At 40.7% G+C, this 18,324-nt stretch overlaps 1 protein-coding gene across 1 annotated transcript in view; it reads right to left on the bottom strand.

Annotated features, from left to right (window-relative positions):
- Nucleotides 1–18,324, bottom strand: part of LOC139209562 (copine-9-like) — a 127,014-nt gene that overhangs the window by 43,600 nt on the left and 65,090 nt on the right. The window lies entirely within an intron of this gene.

Genomic DNA, 18,324 nt, shown 5'->3' with positions numbered 1-18,324 from the left:
GCTCTGTCAAACATAGCTTTTCTTTAAGCCCATTCTCTGATCCCACATCAAGTAAACAAAAATAAATAGCTAAATAAAATAATCTTAATGAAGTATTTATTATCAGCCACACAAACGTCAACTGTATTTTGAGAGGCCTTCGGCGAATGTACCAGATCCTTAATATATCTGCGAATCATGTCATTATACACACAAAGCTGTTAAGGAGCTTTCATCTTTCAGCAACAGATGTATAAAGTAGAGAAAAGGAGACGGCTCCCTCAGATATGCTTTAACAGGGACAATGCTCATCTAGTATTCATGAGCAAAGATTAAACAGGACTTCACATGCTATCAATAAAATATCTCAACCAATTTTTTGAATAACTTTAGATTTTCATCTGTAGTACAGCTGGAAGACTTACTTCCTCTCTGAAAGAGAAAAGGTCCAAAAAGCCTAAAAAGATCATTCAGACTTTAGCTTTGAAATCGCTGACACTGTCTTCCTCTTCTTACCTGAAATTTCTTACATGTTTTTATACATACGTTTACTGAAATAATCATATTGCTGATGTTCACACTTGACTTTAACTTTCTGATGTATTTAAGCTAATATATCCTTGATTCTATGGTTAATTATATTAGAATAAAATACATCGCAGCAAGCTTGAGTTTTATTGATTTTTATCATTATTTTAACCAGGCTAGATATTAAAAAGTCTTCTAAGGTAAATCAGGCCAAGACAGCAGCATCAAAATCAATATTAATATTGGAGGGAGCCAACATATTCAATAAGGATTATTATCCAAAGGCTGCCCACATGGTTTACATATACAATATGTCATATATAATAACATATTAGCAAGAAAATATCTGAAATTGAAAAAGTTAGTAATCGTTCTTGCTGCAGAGTCTGTATCACAAGGACATTTTACTCATAAACAGCATCATACTTACTGAGTTTGTTTTCATCTTCACTTAGAGCATTAGCATTAGCTAACGTCATTAGCTACCGTACATTAAATCTGTGACTGGCAGCGCTGCCTGCACTTCCACCGCAAGCTTCTCAAAATAAAGGCAAAGTGTGCAACTCAAGTTTTAAAGCCAGCAAAGACTGATCAAACCAGAACTGAACTTCAGCTGAAACTTTGAAGACCATAAAAAGTAAATAGTATGATGGCAGAGGCAGGATGGCCTTCTAGACTGATGATGATTAATAAATGATCAGTGGACAGGTCAGCACAGTAACTCGGATGTATTCAACATGATGACGTCTGACAACTTTTAAGTACAGAGTAAAGGTGCAGTTGACATTTACAGGACAGAATAAAAAGAGAAGGATAGAAAACAATGTTATAATAAAGTCCCAGGAACTAAATTCATTAAATAGGGACTTTAAAATCCTTTACAGCAAATGGAAAAAGCTTTAAAGAATGGATGAAAAAACACATACACTTTGCCTGCCTGCAAAAAAGCAATAATTCTTTATCCACGCTAGCAGCCCGGCTCTATGGCTGGTAATGTTGGTCTGTCATGTTACCAAGTCGGCTAAAGGACTGTTTCAATTAAAGAAATCCCCAAACCTAAGAACATCGATACTAGACGATTCTGCAAAACTCAAATTACATTTGGTGACTACATTCTGAAATGTTAAATGCAAATGTTTTGTAATTTTTTTTTGCGCTGGCATTCAACCTTGGTACTGGACCTAAATTGTGCATTGTGCAAATGTCCCACATGAATGTAATTCTGAGACTTTCACTGTTAAAACTGTTTCAGGAGATAAAGACAAATATATTCCTGATCATTTTACAATGTAATTCCCACCTTTGATGTCATTCTGCATAGAGAAAGTGGAGCACCCTAATCTAAGGCTGTCATTAGGCTGCAGTGATGGCCTGCGGCAGTTTGGCCCACACAGGCCAGTCATATCCACTCAGCAGTGAGAGAAAGAGATGTCCTCTGTGGTCAGTGATGGCTCTGGGAGCAGGACCACATCAGTAGTTTCACTGTGGCTGAATTGTTGCCATGGTGACATGATTGGTAGTAGTAATAATAATAGCTTGATTCCTAAGAGATGAAGTTTCAGTGAGTGAGGAACACATAGACAGCAGGTGTGATATACACACTGTATATACCTACTGAATAGCATCATTATGTATCTAATGCGGCCTATAGCTGACTGTCAAGGATCCATACAGCCCTCCTTCTGGCATTAAAGAAAGTGAATATGTTTGGAGGCTGTTCTTAGTACATTGTTAGTATCTGTGTGGAAGGTTGTCTTTGGAGTTTTGATTTATTTCATTGCATTGGTGATACATCAGGTTGCATCTTTTGAGGTGCACATGGTTGTGTGTTGTGTTTTTGTGATTGCAGTTTGATATATTGAATAGTTTTTAATGACCTACAGATTGCAGTTGACCATTGTAAATTAGGTGTATTGGCAAAATGTAAAGATATTTTGCTGTGTTCAATGAATAAGTCAAACAAGAGCAATTGAAATAGGTCAACACAACTAATATTACAGGTGGTTTCTCCAAATTCAGAGGTAGAGTGGGTCCCTCAATCAGAAGGTTGGTGGTTCAATCCCCAGCTCCTACGAGTCAGCATGTCCGTGGGCAAGACACTGAAAGCATAACTTCAGTGTGTGAAAGTTAAAGTTAAATTCCTCCTGTGTGAATGGGTGAATGAGGATGTAAAAGCGCTTTAGTAGTTGAAATAACTAGAAAGGTGTTATACAAATACAGGCCATTTACCATCTACTAAGGCGGTTGCCAATACACAATTTTGAGTGTAACTGTATAATAACCTAATACATTGTAAGCAATATCAAATGTAGACATGGATTTCAGATGATTTTGCAAAATTGTGGATTATGTTCAATGGCAACAGTTTTGAAATTCTGTCTTTCTACAAAATCTGCGTATGACAAGTGTAGTATGGTTAAGTTTAGGGTATTACTACGGTGTTACGTCCTCCAGGAGCACTGAATTCAAAGATTTTTCTTTAAAGATAATTCCAAGGAATACTGTGCCACATGAAGATTTGGCCCAGTTTCTTTAGTTCTAATGGGGAAGGATATTACTACAGGTTTTAGCAATTCTTATTCCCAACTGTTGATTGTCTGTATTTTATTCTTGGAAGTGTAACTGTCATACAGAATAAAGAACATCATGCTAAGTTTAATGTCAATGCAGGATGTGACTGCAGTCTCAGGGGATGTATTTTCACTGTGTAGGTTCCTGGTGAATTGGGTTTTACAATGTTAGACCTCTACTGATACATAATGTGATGTATTGAACTAGTTTTGTTATTTCACATCCTCGCCTCTGTTATGAGCCAGAAATGCCTCTCTGTGTGATCATTCTTCAAAGAAACACATTTCAACAAGTACTTTGAGTGCAAGTAACGTTCTGCATGAATGTTAAACCCATATTTTCTTTTTCCGTTGAGGTCTTGACACAAAAAAATGTATTTCAAATTTATTTAGTGTCATGCTGGAGCTTTCTGCTCCTAAACCCCACCCTCCTGCACATACCCCTCTACTTATCGTCCAATCAGTACCTGCCAGTTTTTTCCCGCCAGTACACCTCCCACACCCACGGCCACTTCCCCTGTATTATCTGCCTGCCAATCAGCTGCCAGCCTGCTCAGTCTGCCACTTTGCCAGATTGTTGTTAGTGCTCCTCCTGCTTCGTATCCCACCGGTCTGTTTGTACAACCATTTGGATTTCTGACCCGTGCCCGTTTTCTGATTTGTTGCTCTTCCAGATGTCCTTGTACCTCTGCCTGGTTGCCTGGATTTACTGTTTTTGACTTCTGGAACGGACTGTACTTTCCTCTGCCTTTACCCTTCAGGAAAGTTATTGTTTTGCCTTACTCCTCTGTCAGGTGCTTCTGCGTTTGGTTCTTCTGACATTTAGATGAATATTCATTTGAACTAAAGAAAACATTTTATTACTGTGCACAGTAACTTAAACATATTTACAACTTACACAGCACTTTTAAAATGCAGGTAAGAAGCACAACTCCAAAGAAACACTTTTACATAACCTCAACTTTCATGGATGCTTCTAAAGTAGGCCTTTATATCGAAGTATAAAAAAATCAAGACTTGTGCTTGGTTCTGAACGAGTATAAAAATGACATTTTATTTACAGTAAAAGTATTCAGGAGGAAAAAGTTACATAGTTATTAGTTTCCTATTATGGAGATTTAAAAATACATCTTAACCCTTTAACCTTCTGCTCAACCATATGGTCGAGCACATTTTGACTCACTATATCTTATTGAAAACATGTTTTACTTACGACATCTCAACCGTTTGGTAGAGGCCAATATTTCAAAAAATGTGGGGTCTGTTCATAAAAAAACATTGATTTTTGTAATTAGTGCCCCAAGGAAATAAAATATATAAAGAATAAATTTTTTCATTGCTTTTTTCTTGGTGAGGAGGTTAAAGGGTTAAAGGATCTCTAGAGTCACTAATGTGCAGTCAGCTACATCTTTTCTCCTTCTCCTGCTGTTACCTTGCTGTGCTGGAAATGGGAGAGCTGAATCAAGTCAGATTGGTCCCAAGGGCCCTCAAGGGCCCTAATGATACACAGCTCACCTCCCAGTTTACAACGCCACTACATAAAAAATGTTCTATTACAGAAACTAGAAAAGGCTGTGAAACAAACGCCACACATACAGTAGATTCTGTCCTCCTCTAAGCCTGAGGGGTGTCAGGAGTGCAAAAGAGGATCTACTGAGGCGCATAACCAAGATCTGACTAATGTTCAAGCCATATATGAGACACAGCACAGCAAGTTCTCAGTGAGACAAAAAATACCACCTAAACATCCTTTGAATAAGTGAACCTGGCTCTGACCATCGAATAATGAGCTAGCCAAGATAAACCTAATGTGGGTCGACGTGTTGCCAAGGATATGGACAATGGATGGAGGTCATGGTGGCAAAGAGAAGGAGACAAAGAGGATTAATTAAGTACGTACAGACTCCACTTAATGTGTAGTCACAAGCTGGACTCATGAGGCACTCATTCAAAGAGAATTCAGAGACCCTGTCTTCGGTTGTCATGGTGGAGATTCCAGTGTCACATGACTTATGGCTACCAAAATTCCTTTCAGATAGTCCACTCACCCAGCAGTGTTTGTGAGTCATCTGAAGTGTGTTTGAACCTCAGTGTCGGCTCGGCTGCAGTAGCCTCAGACTGACTGAAAGGTGTTGGGGCTGCAGATGTGAGATTTCTTTTTTTCTTCAGGATATCCTCACAATTGTTTACACATTGCATCACTGTTACGGCCCTGGCCGTTTTTGTTCTGTTATGTGTTGTTGTTTTCTGTGTGGTCCTGTATTGTCCTTTTGGTTTGGTTCTTGTTTTTGTGTCGGAGCGAGTGTTCTTCTTTTGTAGCAGCTGTGTTGGTCCTGCTCACCTCCAACCAGCGAACGGGTGTGATTGGTTCCTCCAGCAGCATCCAAGGATTTAAATCCAGGGAGTTCCAGTCACCAGCGGGAACCTCGGCTTAACAGCAGCTAGATTGGAACTTTGTTGTGAACTTTGTCCTCAGATCGGTTTTGTAGTAGATTGCTAGTGGTGCTCTGATTAGGTTTGTAGTTTGGGTGGTGGTTTTGATTGTTCGTTTGTTTGATTGTTTGTCTTTAGTAGTCACTATACACATATTGCACTATTTTGGTTTTGTTCTTGGACCTTTTTACCTGCACGGCAGGCCTCTTTCTGTTGTTACAATAAATTGGTAAATTTGATTTGGAGACAAAGTTTGTTTTTTCTTACTCTTTTATGTTGTGTCCCAGCTCCCCTAGACTGGGTCGTGACAATCATTTTTCTCCAGACACACTGTGAAACAATACATAGATTCAAATACAGGTCTTACGGGAAGCAGAGGAACTCATCCTGCAGGATGAAGGTGAGTCAGAAGAAGAGGTTAACAGTATTCCCTGGCAACACCGATCCTCTGCAGTTCAGCTCGATATGCAGACATGGACGTGAAAAAGGAGAAGCAAGAGTACGTTTGTGTCTCAACGGCTGTGTGCACAAATGAGCATGTAGAAAATAGTGTATGGCAAATATGTGTGAGTCCATTCCTAACAACGTGTGAGGCTGTCCCTATGTCAAAGTGTCTCTCCACATGGGGCTTTTTCTTCATGGGAACGCTGATGTTCACTTTGATTACAAGGCAGGGAATAGGAGAGGAGGACAGGAGGGGGGATAACCGGTAACGTTGGCCTCTGCCACACACACACACACACACACACACACACCCTCAACCCCTTTCTCCCCTGTCACCCACTGATGGGGATGACAGGGCGACAGGGCGACTGACAGCATGAGCAGCTCATTCAATTACACAGCTCTCTGATGAAAAGCTTTCATGTTCTCCAGAGAGAGCAGAGGATGGAGGGAGGAGAGAAGGGAAGCGGCCTGCATTTGGGAATAGGGAGAGAGGATGTGAGTCAGGTTGATGATAAGTGGAAAGCATAGAAAAGAAATGAAGTAGGAAAGAGTTGGCTCATGTGTGAGGCAACCATCAGATACAAAAATTGCGATTGGGAAACATTAAGGGCACACTCACTCAAAGTATCAGCCTGTTCACTTCTTGTTCATTTCTGAAGTTTAGTAAGCAATACCACTAGAATTTGGGTGACACCAAATCATATTCCTCTCAGCTTTGTAAGGTAGCAAAGCAGTGTAACCATTAAACAGTGTTTTGGAGCAGTACACATCCATCTGTGCAGTTGTTTCAGAATTAACTACGCTGTTATGTTTATGACACTCCTTTATACTTCTTGGCTGAGTCTAGAAGAGGGTCTGTACACATGTTCTAAAGTATACATGAGGAGCACGCTTTCTCACAGCATGCTCTAGATGTTTTAGAGCCCATCTTCATTTGAAAAACATGGCTGCAGGAGCTTTATACAAACACATTATTTATACACCTCAACCCTGGTGTCTGGGTCTTTGCTGGGGAAAATTCTCCAGCCTACAACAAGTGCACATGATGTAGCACACTGCAAAACTTACATATCTAATTTTCTTTTAGCCATTACGGAGGGAGTACTGGGCAGTGATAGCCACCATTACAGAAGTGACAAAGAAATCAGCACCTCCAACAAAGTAACTAAAAAGTCACTGACAGGAATTCCAAGGAAATGAACTTGGGTAGCAGCAGCACCAGCCTGTCTTGTTGGAGTCAAAAGAGGAGGGTCACATTTATAACCACTTTAATCACATCATTTTCTTAATTGCGCTGGCAATTGCTGCTCTGTTGTGTGGGTGAGCCGGTAGCCAGTAGCCAGTGATTGGAAGGAAAGGGATTAAAGTAGGTTATAGCTGTATATCCTTTTTCTTTCTTTCCCGCCAATTAAAGCCTGTACTTCACACAGGCATCTCTGCCTCCCTGTCTCTTTTGTTTCATTGCTCTCTCAGATAGTAATTATAGTATGTGAGAGTGTGTGTGTGTGTGTGTGCAAGGCAAGAAAGGACCGCCTCCCCTCTATCCTGATAATGAAGGAGTAAATGGAGTGAAAGTAGAGCCTTGTGCTACAGGATCTTCTGAGATCCAAAACTTTTCGAGGACTGGCCAAAAGAAAACCTACCCAAACATGATGTGTCTAAATCAGTTTCCAAAAAAAAGAGGCCAGATCCAAAAGGGACCTGTCAGTCAGCAGGACCACGAATAACTGTGATTTGGACCTAATAGAAACCACGAAGATATGGTCCTTGTGCTGGAGACTTCTTTTGCATGTCTCAGTCCATAGCTGTTTTTCTCAAGGGGTCCATCCAGCCATCCAATCACCCATCCATCTTCTGCTGCTTATCTGGGTCCCAGTCGCAAAGGCAGCAAGCTTAGGAAGCCCAGATGTTTCTTTTTTTTTTCTCAGTAGCGTTTGATACACCTCTCTCTGGGTATCTTGCAGAATTCAACACAGGAGGCTGGTATACATTTAGTCCTGCTGTTACCAGAATGAGGTGGGTTCTGCCAGGCTTGTGCCTTTCACCAATTACATATGTGATTGTAATGGATAAAATCTCAATGATCAGCCAGGGAGCATCTGGTGTGGCAGCCTTAAGACTGCAACTCTGCTTTTTGCAGATGATGTGGTTCTGCTGGCGTCACCTGCTGTTTTACACTTGGTTTGCAGCCAAGTGTAAAACAGCAGGGATGAATATTAGTCCCTTTGTGTGGCGACTGAGTTAATTCCCCAAAGGAAAACTTCAAATATTGTAGGTCTCAGGGATGCTTCTATAAAATCATTATCAGGCTGTTTGCAGATTGTGGTAGTTGGACAGTCCCACGAGCCAAAGCAAACTAAATGAACTCAGCCAGGCATCAGAAGAGAGGGTGCCTAAATTAGAAATGTAATCACAAAATGGACACTGCATGTAAAGAGAAATTGGAGAAAAAGGTGAGTGGAATTTTTCGAATACATAATTCAAGACAAAGTGTGTCAGGCACAGTGTAACTCAAGAGAGAAGGGCATGGCATGTTGAAGAAAACCATGAAAATGTGAGTAAGAGAGACAAAATAGAAGATGCGAATAGCAGGAAGATGTATGCCCTTCTGCGGCGTCCCCCTGGAGCCGATAATGAAAGATAAAACATGTCCATTGGCCTTTTCCATAAAAAGGAGGACGATTCATTATGCATGTTTGTGTTTCTTGCTTCACGCTTACCCTCCTGTGAAATGTGACGAGAAATTTCGCGCAGGACGAGAGGAGAGCTTTTTAATTGGCAATGAGGGGCCATTGTGGGTAATTCTCTTTACTCTGGTATTCAAGAGAATTGAGGGGTTTTAAAGCAGAAAGCATCAGGAAGTAAATGAGAGGAGACAGAAAAACATTTGCAGTTCTTGTCTTTCTGGAAGCTTTCCAGTTTCGTGCTGGTTTGGCCTACATACAAACACTGAGGAAAAAAACACTTCAAACACTAGAAAAATAATGTTTTAAATGAAACCAGGTCAGAGTCAGGCACTTGACAATCCCATAAAGATGCATATAGATTGATCTGCTGTGTAAAATCCTTTCACTGGATGCTCACTGACACTAACCTTCTGTACCGTATCTCTGGCACTCAAGTAAAGGGGTTTGCAAAGATGGAATATTTTTCCTAAATTAAACACGAGAATGTATAAAATTTAGGACAGTTGACTGGAATAAGTTTGACTGCAGCATTTTGTCTATGTTTCCATTCATGTTGTGATGTATTTGGTCATTTTGAAGCATTTTGAATGGATCAGTTATATTTATGCATTATATTTATACATTTATCCAAAGAGCTACACAGTTTTTTTTCTCATTCAACCATTCACACACACAATCGCACACCGATACCAGCAACATACCATGCAAGACACCTTGCATCTTGCTTAAGACCAGGGATCAAACTGCAAACCATGCAATTCATGGATAAATAATCAAACTCCTTAATCAAGCCTCATCAGTCAGTTTTAATTCCCATCAGCCTCAGCTGTGCCATGTGTCAATGTTACCATGGCGACATGATAAACTAAGTAAACATGGTAAACATTACACCTGCTTAACCATGTTAGCAGTGCTGCAGCATTGCACTCCAAGTTTCGTTCTGCCTAAGTGTAGCCTCATGCTAGCATGGCTCCTCTAAGAATATAGCAGCGATGGACAATGGCACTTACATCGGGCTCTTACAAGCCCCTAGCAGTGCCTCCCCATCTGGACATCCCTACCACACCACCACCAGACTAATACAACAATGGTCATGTTCTTCTCCATCAGTCGAGTGCTGAAATGAAACCTTCATTACAACATTAAATGTAGTAATGTTTTCACAAGCTTGCTTGTGGGGGGGGTGGCAGTGAAGCAAGCTTGTGAAAACATTACTACATTTAATGTTGTAATGAAGGTTTCATTTCAGCACTCGACCGATGGAGAAGAACATGACCATGACATCCCAACCCTAGTTAACTCCTAGCTTTCCTCCTGACTTCTATAGCACAATTGTATGCTTTTCTTCTTAACACTCAATTAAAACGAAATAATTAGAAACTATCGAGGAACATTTTATGCTTAGATTTTGAGTCTTCATCAGCAGGTGGCACACAGTACAGTCTATGGCACTGCAGAATCCACATTGCTACTGTCTTATACAATATGCATGGTGTCATTTCAGATCCAAAGTGAACAGTCTGGACAGAGCACTGGTTGAGACAGCACCCTATCTAGGTTAGACGAAAGCTCAGCGAGTAGCTATTAGGCTGTGTTTAATAATAAATGGCCAGTAGGACTGAGGTTGAGCGTCTAGGAGGAGCTGTGAAATACAGAGGAACACATTCATCAGTGAGTGGTGCAATCCCTGCCACGCTTATTAACCTCATTACACTCAAGGAAATAGTTAATGCCAACTTGCTGTGCTTGTCAAGGTGGAAGAAAAGGAGCAAGGAAGATCCTGTTATTTGAGTGAATTTGAAGTCTTAATCAGGCTCAGCTCACTGCATATTTGCCCGGACTATTTTAGGATACAGTCAATTTAGAGAGGCAAGAAGGCGAATTTGGCCGATTCACCGATTAATACACAATCGATGGACTGCATAGTGTACATGCTAACTGAAGGGTTATGAGAGGTGCTGGCCTGAACTTGTTGGCTAAAGGAAGGAAACAGAAATAAATCTCCAGAGACGGTCTGACCTCCTTTTGCTGCTCCTGTGAAGTACTAAGGGGGTGGTGATGGAAGAGTGACAGAGGGAGGTATGGAACAGGGTTTCCCTCTGATAACCCAGCACGCAGCCACAGTGGATCTCATTCTAACAGCCTTCATATACTTTATGTGAAATGGTTTAAAACACAGCAGAACAATCTGAGCCGGTGATTTAAAATGGCAGTTCTCTTTTTGTCTGCCGTATGGCACATCTTAACAGCACACCTGTATTATTGCCACACCATTGTGGAAAGGAGAGCTACAGGGCATTAATGAACCCCTTGAACTTCTGGAAATTGCCTTTATTAATTTTGAATTAAATTATTTTTTTAAGTCAACTTAACTCAGAAAGAAAAGTTTTGACTATATTCATTAAATTAGCACAGGTCATGAAATATGGTCTTGTAGCACTCAAACTGCTTAGCGCTTCAGAACAGACTGATTTGTCGTTGCCCTGGACTGGAAATTGACACAATAAACTGCCACTTTGCCGTGACCTTCAAAAGCAGACTCACACAGGTATTGTAATTGATTTTAAATGACTGTTAACTATCGGCTACAGGAACCTTTTGATAAAATAACCACTTGTCTGATCATCATTTATGAGTATTGTGTAAAGTTTATTTAGAGCCCCATCTCAATTGTCCATGTAGCATATTAAGCTTCCCATCCCATCCTAGCATTTAGTTGTGTCAGTGTTGTGGTTCGCTCTTTTGTCTATACTACACAGTGAATGTGCTGTTAGTTACAATGTGTCGACTGCATCCACTGTGACAGAGATTCTTCTTCACACTGTGCCTTCATGCAGTGGCATATCTGTGTCTAGACTCTTTGTGGCCTTTGTGTTTTGTGGCTGTATGGTTCAAACATCAGGAATCAGTGTAACCCTTTAACGTCCTCACCAAGAAAAAAGCAATGAAAAAATGTATTCTTCCTATATTTTATTTCCTTGGGGCACTAATTACAAAAATCAATGTTTTTTTATGAACAGACCCCACATTTTTTGAAATATTGGCCTCTACCAAACGGTTGAGATGTCGTAAGTAAAACATGTTTTCAATAAGATATAGTGAGTCAAAATGTGCTCTACCATATGGTTGAGCAGAAGGTTAAAGGGTTAAGTCAGTACTCATTTAGTGTCATTAAACTAATGAATTCATTTATTTTGATATTAGGTGATACACCTGCCATCACTGATCAGGCTTCGTGTGGAAGGACTGAAGATGGGCTCACGGCTTCTGATGCTGTGATGCTCTAAGGAGACACAACTGAACAGAATCAGTTGATAACCAGTAAAAAAAAGGCCATTTTGCAAAATAATGGGCAGAGAGTAGGTTACATTGTGTGAATACACACTTGAGTCAATTGAAATAGACCAAGTGGACTTAGAAGCACAAAGGGGGGGTATTTACTGAAGACTAGCGGCACTTTTTCAGATGCTAAACTACCAAATAATGTTTGTCCCCATTTATTAAAGGGCCTCACAAAGGTTTTAGACAGGTAAAAGAAAAACACCACCACTGAAAATGGCATATTTCAGCTGATGAAATATGTGTTTTAAAGTGTTCCTGGTGAGAGCTGCAAAATATGGGAGGAGGAGAATTCTACAAAGCTGCTGAACTGATTTATTATTGCTGACTGACTACTGCAGCTGAGGAAACTGTCTGACATTTAACATTTGGGAAAAGCAGGTGTAAAATCTGCAGCATTATTTTTTGGACACAGAGAGAGAGAGAGAGAGAGAGAGAGAGAGAGAGAGAGAGAGAGAGAGAGAGAGAGAGAGGCATGGACACATTATAAAGTTACTGTGTTGGAGCGCTCAGTTAAGCACCATAACACAAGTCATAAAAGCAGCAATACAACAGCATGTGATTTTTCACATGCCTTTACCTTTCTGTTTCCCACAAGTACCTCCTGCCATTTCCCCCTGACTTTTAATGTTTTCCAGCAGCTCCAGTCCAGTGTGATGTGCAGCCACAATAGTTCATGAGGGGGCTGTAATATCATCTGTTCACAGAAATAAGAGATAATCTAGTCCCAGGAGTTTTAAAAGTTACCAAAAATCTCCAAACTGATTTTTAACAGCTTATTCGGTCTCTAATCTTTGTCATTGAGCTGACAACATCAGAATATTTCACTAATACTTCTTCCTCAGCTGAAAACTCTCCCTTGTTTTCCAGATACGCACAACGCCAGTATCAGATGTCATTTAAGTTCTCTTTTCTGTTGCTCTCAGAACAGAAAACATTGTCCGCGGAACATTTACTACAAAAAGTATCAAACATTACAATGTAAAAAGCAGCTAGAGGAATGGGATTACTCTCCTGACATCAAACTCCAAACAGCTCTTTTTTAAGTTTTCACTGACCACCTGTCTGGAATGACAAGCTATTTCTAGTCAGCATATGGTCTTAGTCACAGACAAGAAATTAAATTTTGCCCCTTACAGCAACCCTCAGTGAGAAGTACATCTAACATAAAACAGAGAGACAGAATCCATGAACCATTACTGTGTGATCAGACAAAACAGCTCAGATTCAAGGACTTTCCACTTGGCAAGGTATGTTTTGTTCTGATGAAAGAGATGAGAGGGGGCCTGTGGGAAAGAAAAATATTACTTTACTTGGCAAAGTAGACACTTGAAGGCCTTCCAGCACTCTCCTTTCTGTCTTTAAAATAGGGATTTCTATTCCCTTTTCCAAAACTTTGTTTGATCCACAACTTGATCACCTGCATTACTCAAAACTAGCGCTATGACAGACCACAGTAGATTTGTGATCCTTGTTGACACACTCCCATGGTTCGGCATGAACGTAAACCACAGATTAATTGCAAAGTTGGATTATCATAGCAGGAAATATTGTTCTACTGCTGCTGTTTAAGTAATAATTCCCTAAATCTTGAGGCAGAGTTGTGGTGAAAAGACACAGACAAGACAGATGAGTACTATGTTTGCAGTGTTTGTATCTCATCTCGTCGATCTGTGACCCCAAATCCTGATTTGTGAAACTGCTACACTACAATAAAACTTAGATATTTTGTTCTTCTCTGATGAGCCATTCCTTTCATTGTGTAGGGACAGATATCAACTGACTCCAGGGGTAGTCAGGAGCTCACACACGCACACACACGCTCCACAGCAGGGAGTCTCAGCATCATAGCACCCACTTAACCACACAAGCTGTTTGAAGGTGTAGTGGTAACAGCGCTGTGGGAGCTTGGCATACAAACCATATAGAAAACAGGCCTGAAGCCAGAATACAGTATGACTGACAGAGGGGAAAAAACTCTGAATGTAAGGTTTGATGAAAGGGAGGAAGCTGAGAGACTGGCATGGTGAGGATGTCACGAATTTTAAATGGCAGTAAGATAGTGCCACCATCTATTGTATGTCTAAGATAATAATAATAATAAATCTAATCTATATTTTTGTAAGCTCATTCCTCTGTGGCATGGAGCTCCACTGTCCAAAAAAACACATCACTGAGCCATATTGTTGCTGTTGGGTAACGTGTTCCCTCGTTACTATGAACTCACTTTGAACTTTGTACTTTATTTCACTACTTCGTATATCCAGAGATTTTTTTCATTGTCCTTCCCTTGTGTCCTAACTGTGCCAGGCAAAGGGGAGTGCACAGCTGGGCTCCCAGATGGAAAACTGGTGATGATTCTGCCCCAGTGCAGGTCAGGTTATATCACTGAACTGAAAACAAAAAGTCAATGGGTCAAGAAGGTCACACTGATTGGGGAATTTTGATATCTGCAGTAAATTTTGTGGAAATCTATTAAACTGCTGTTGAGATATTTCAGCCTGGATCCAAGTGATGGACTGACCACCACTGCCGTCGCTAGAGCTAGTTTAACTACAAAACAGTAAGAAACGCACGACTATACTTTCTTTATAATACTTCTGCTTGTATTGCATTTGCATTTTTTGGTTCAAGTGGCATCTGATCAGGATGCCTCCTGGACATCTCTTTGATATTCTGGAAACATGCAGCTGGTAGGATGACCCTGGGGAAGAATCAGAACATGGTTGGGGGGATATATATCACATCTGTTCTGGGAACGCCTCGGAGGAGCTGAAGGACAAGACTGGGAAAAAGACTTAGTGTGCTGCACTGCTGCACTATGGGAGTGGAAGATGGATGGATGGATGGATGGATGGATTATAGTGGTGAACTTTAAGTTTTGTTTCATGTGCCTTGGTGAATCACAGCAGCAAAGCCAATGCCTCCAGTCCTGAACACCTTGTCTTGTTTTTATGGCCAAGTTTTCAATGCCACAAATTAAAAAATGGATATAATCCAAGCTGAGGATACAAGCATACAGGGATGATAAGAGGGAAAATTCAGCCTCGGTGCCACTTAATCAGTCAGTAACTGAGCCTAAATAAAATATGCTGATCACCTGCAGGGTAAATGCTGCTATAAATAGCTCAAGCAGGCAAAAAGCCTGCTCACAAAAACCCTCAAGAACCCCTTAAGTTCCCTCCCGTCACTGACGCCAGTCGTAGCGGGACCTGCCGGTAGAAATGGATCCTTTTGTTTCCTCACAGCACGGGTGTGACAGGGAGATGGTGGGTGGCATGCCATGGCATCTCCTGCTAATTATCTATTTGGACAAAGATCAAACACCCCACTGTGGAAATTATGTTCAATGTTTATGCAAGTCTAAGCATAGAATGTGCCAAAAGTCTTCTTACAGAGAGGAGAAGGGCCTGAAGAGAAGCACCAACAAGGTGTAAAAATAGTGACACAGTATGTTCTTTGCAGATTCCTTTGCTCACTTAATTGTTTCTATAAATCAGGCCCAGATTTAGCCAGTCTGGCCTGTGGGCCTGTCATGGGGGGCATATTGTCATCAGTCAACAGCCATCATGCACTACTGTTTTGAACTTTTGGTTTTAGGTGTGCGCACATTTGTTGTTTTCAACTGTCTCCACTCATTAACGCTGTGCCCCTTTTGAAACCCAAACCAACTCTGTGGATATTTTAGAGCATGTTACGTGACGTAGACAGCCTCAGTCTGCCTGGAGAACAAGTCAGCCTTGCTGACATTTTGGCACAGTTTTTCTGATGCAACTAAAAATTCCTTTTTGCCCGAAAATGTTTCCTCATAGACTGCAATTATAAGAGACAACTATTAAACTGCAGACAAGACACTTGCAATGCAAACTAAATCAATTACTATGATTGTGATTATAAAACAGCGAAGGATTAATACATGTATAGCTTTCCCAGAGCCTGGAAAAACTATTTTTCAAAGTTAAAGTCAATGTATGGGATCAAAGTGGTAAGAATTTTGTGTGAGCAGTTCTCATTCAAATGAATGGACGCCATCTTTGAGTCCAGTTCTAATCATAAACTAAGTGCATGTGCTTCACCAGGCAGGTTGTATGAGGTTCTTCATGTTTTTGCTCAGCTGTGATTGGGATGGGTATTAGGATTTGTCAGTTCTCCTGCATCTCAGCTGTATACTTTTTCGTTTAAGGTTTTCAACTTGTCGGTTGTCCTCCTCTCACCTCCATAGTTCGTCCACACTTTTCTCTCTTGCTTCCAGTATTTTATTATTTATGTGCAAAGACATCATTCAAAATTAAACTGAGTCCTAAATGGTGCACAGCACAGTTGGGTGTCCTGCTGTCTGAGGCAGGGTGCAACACCAAGGCGGCTGTGGCTCAGAGGTACAGCATCCATCAATCAGAAGATCAGAGGTTTGATCCCTTGCTCCTTCAGACTCCAAACTCCAGACTCCACTACTCCAAAAGCATAGCTTCAGTGTGTGAGTGTGTGTGTGAAAGTATAGTCTCCTCCAACTTAGATTCCTCTTGCATGAATGATGCGTGAATGGCTCATGTGGATGTAGTGTAAATACACTCAGAGTGGTCAAAATGACTAGAAAGGCGCTATACAAGTACGGACCATTTACATTTACCAAGGCTTGTCTGAAGGCCCGGGACCAGTAAAAAGTTATGTCAGGCCAGTTGTGTGACTAAGCCAGTGAAAAAAACATTAAAAAACTATTTCATGTAACTAATTTGCCAGATGTTGCTTCGCAGGAGATGTTACTATGTCTGCTTGAGACTTCACTCTGCTCTGCCTGTGTCTGTCTTCGCACAGCTATATATTGTAAACAGTATACAACATATAATACTGTGAGTGGAGCACGAAGGTAGACACAGGAAGGCTTGTTTACTTCATAGACAGAGCGGCAGTCAGTCATAAAACGAGATACAAGTTGAAATCCAAAAAATAATTTGTTTTGGACAAAAACCTACGACTGAGTTGAGAATGATGACTTGATCAGGTTTGTACCCAACAAAGTGAATGAATGAATGAATGTCTTTGTCATTGCAACAAGTACAACGAAATTGGATGGTGCAATCCTCCTTTAGGTGCCATAAAAAGTATAAAAGAAACACACTTGAATGCAGTGTAATAAATAGCTAAAAAAAAAGTAGATAATTATTGGAAACTGTCGCTTAAGAACAATGAGTCAAGTAATATTTGCTATGTGTGGCCACAGAGAAGAAGGCTGAAAACCATTCAGTGGCCAAGTTAAATGTCTTTCTGAGATGAATGAACGTGGAGTTATATCACTGCACTGAGAGGTTGATGACTTTGGCTCTTCATCAGCCTTGAGCAGTGTTGGAAGAAGTAGCCATTTCACATATTTTACTGAAGTAAAAGTAAAAAAAAACATAGTGTAAAAATACAAAAGTGCAAAAGTGTTGCATTCAAAATCTTTCTGAAGTAAAAGTACAAAAGTATCAGCATCAAAATATACTTAAAATACCAAAAGTATAAGTACTCATTATGCAGAATAGCCCATTTCGGAATCGTGTATTGTTCAATTACTGATGAATTTATGTGTTCAATCGCAATATTTCCCTCTGAAATGTAAGCAGAGGGAACAAGGATGGTAGTTTGATCTGAAACAATAGTATCGGTTCACCCAGTTAAAAGTTATTGCCAAAGTAGGTTGAATGAATGAGTGAAACTGCAAATGAAAAAGTCAAACCACTTTTGACGGCAGCTGGGTCTGCAAGGTCTGCTTCAGGTATTCGGGAACCTGGACTGCCTGATAAGAAACGGGCTACTGGAATAAAACGAGGGTGAAAGGGAGCCGAGGATATGGACCACTTGGAATGCTACTATAGAAATCCCCTCAGTGAGAGGGGCCACGTGTAGAGGATGTGTGATATATAGGTGCTACTTTAGAAAAGTCGGAGTCTGTTATCAGAAGTTTAAGGGACCTGCAGGTATTTCACCCCAGATCTGTTACAGAGCTGGAGAGGCCAAAGAGCAAGACATTTAAGTTTCATACAGAGTGATATATCTAAGGTTTTCTCCTAATTACAGAGAGGGTATGGTTTAATTAAGAGGATTCAAAACAGTGGTCAGTGCTGAGACAGAAAGAGAAAACGCTCAGGGGGAGGGAGATATGAGTGAAGAGAGTAGGGGAATCCGGCACGACATATTTCATCTGAATCTAAATCTTATCACAGCGCTCACGATGTGGAATGCAATTACAGGAATTTAAGAGGCAGCAAGTTGCCACGATGCTCTTCGGCATGTCTTTGAGTCCGAGGGGGGAGAGAACAAGGACACAGCAGCTAATGAAAATACCTGTCGGCAATGAACATCCC

This window comes from Pempheris klunzingeri, chromosome 2 (genome assembly GCF_042242105.1).
Source record: "Pempheris klunzingeri isolate RE-2024b chromosome 2, fPemKlu1.hap1, whole genome shotgun sequence".
In the NCBI taxonomy this organism is placed as follows: domain Eukaryota; kingdom Metazoa; phylum Chordata; class Actinopteri; order Acropomatiformes; family Pempheridae; genus Pempheris; species Pempheris klunzingeri.
This window is presented reverse-complemented; position numbering and strand designations above follow the sequence as displayed.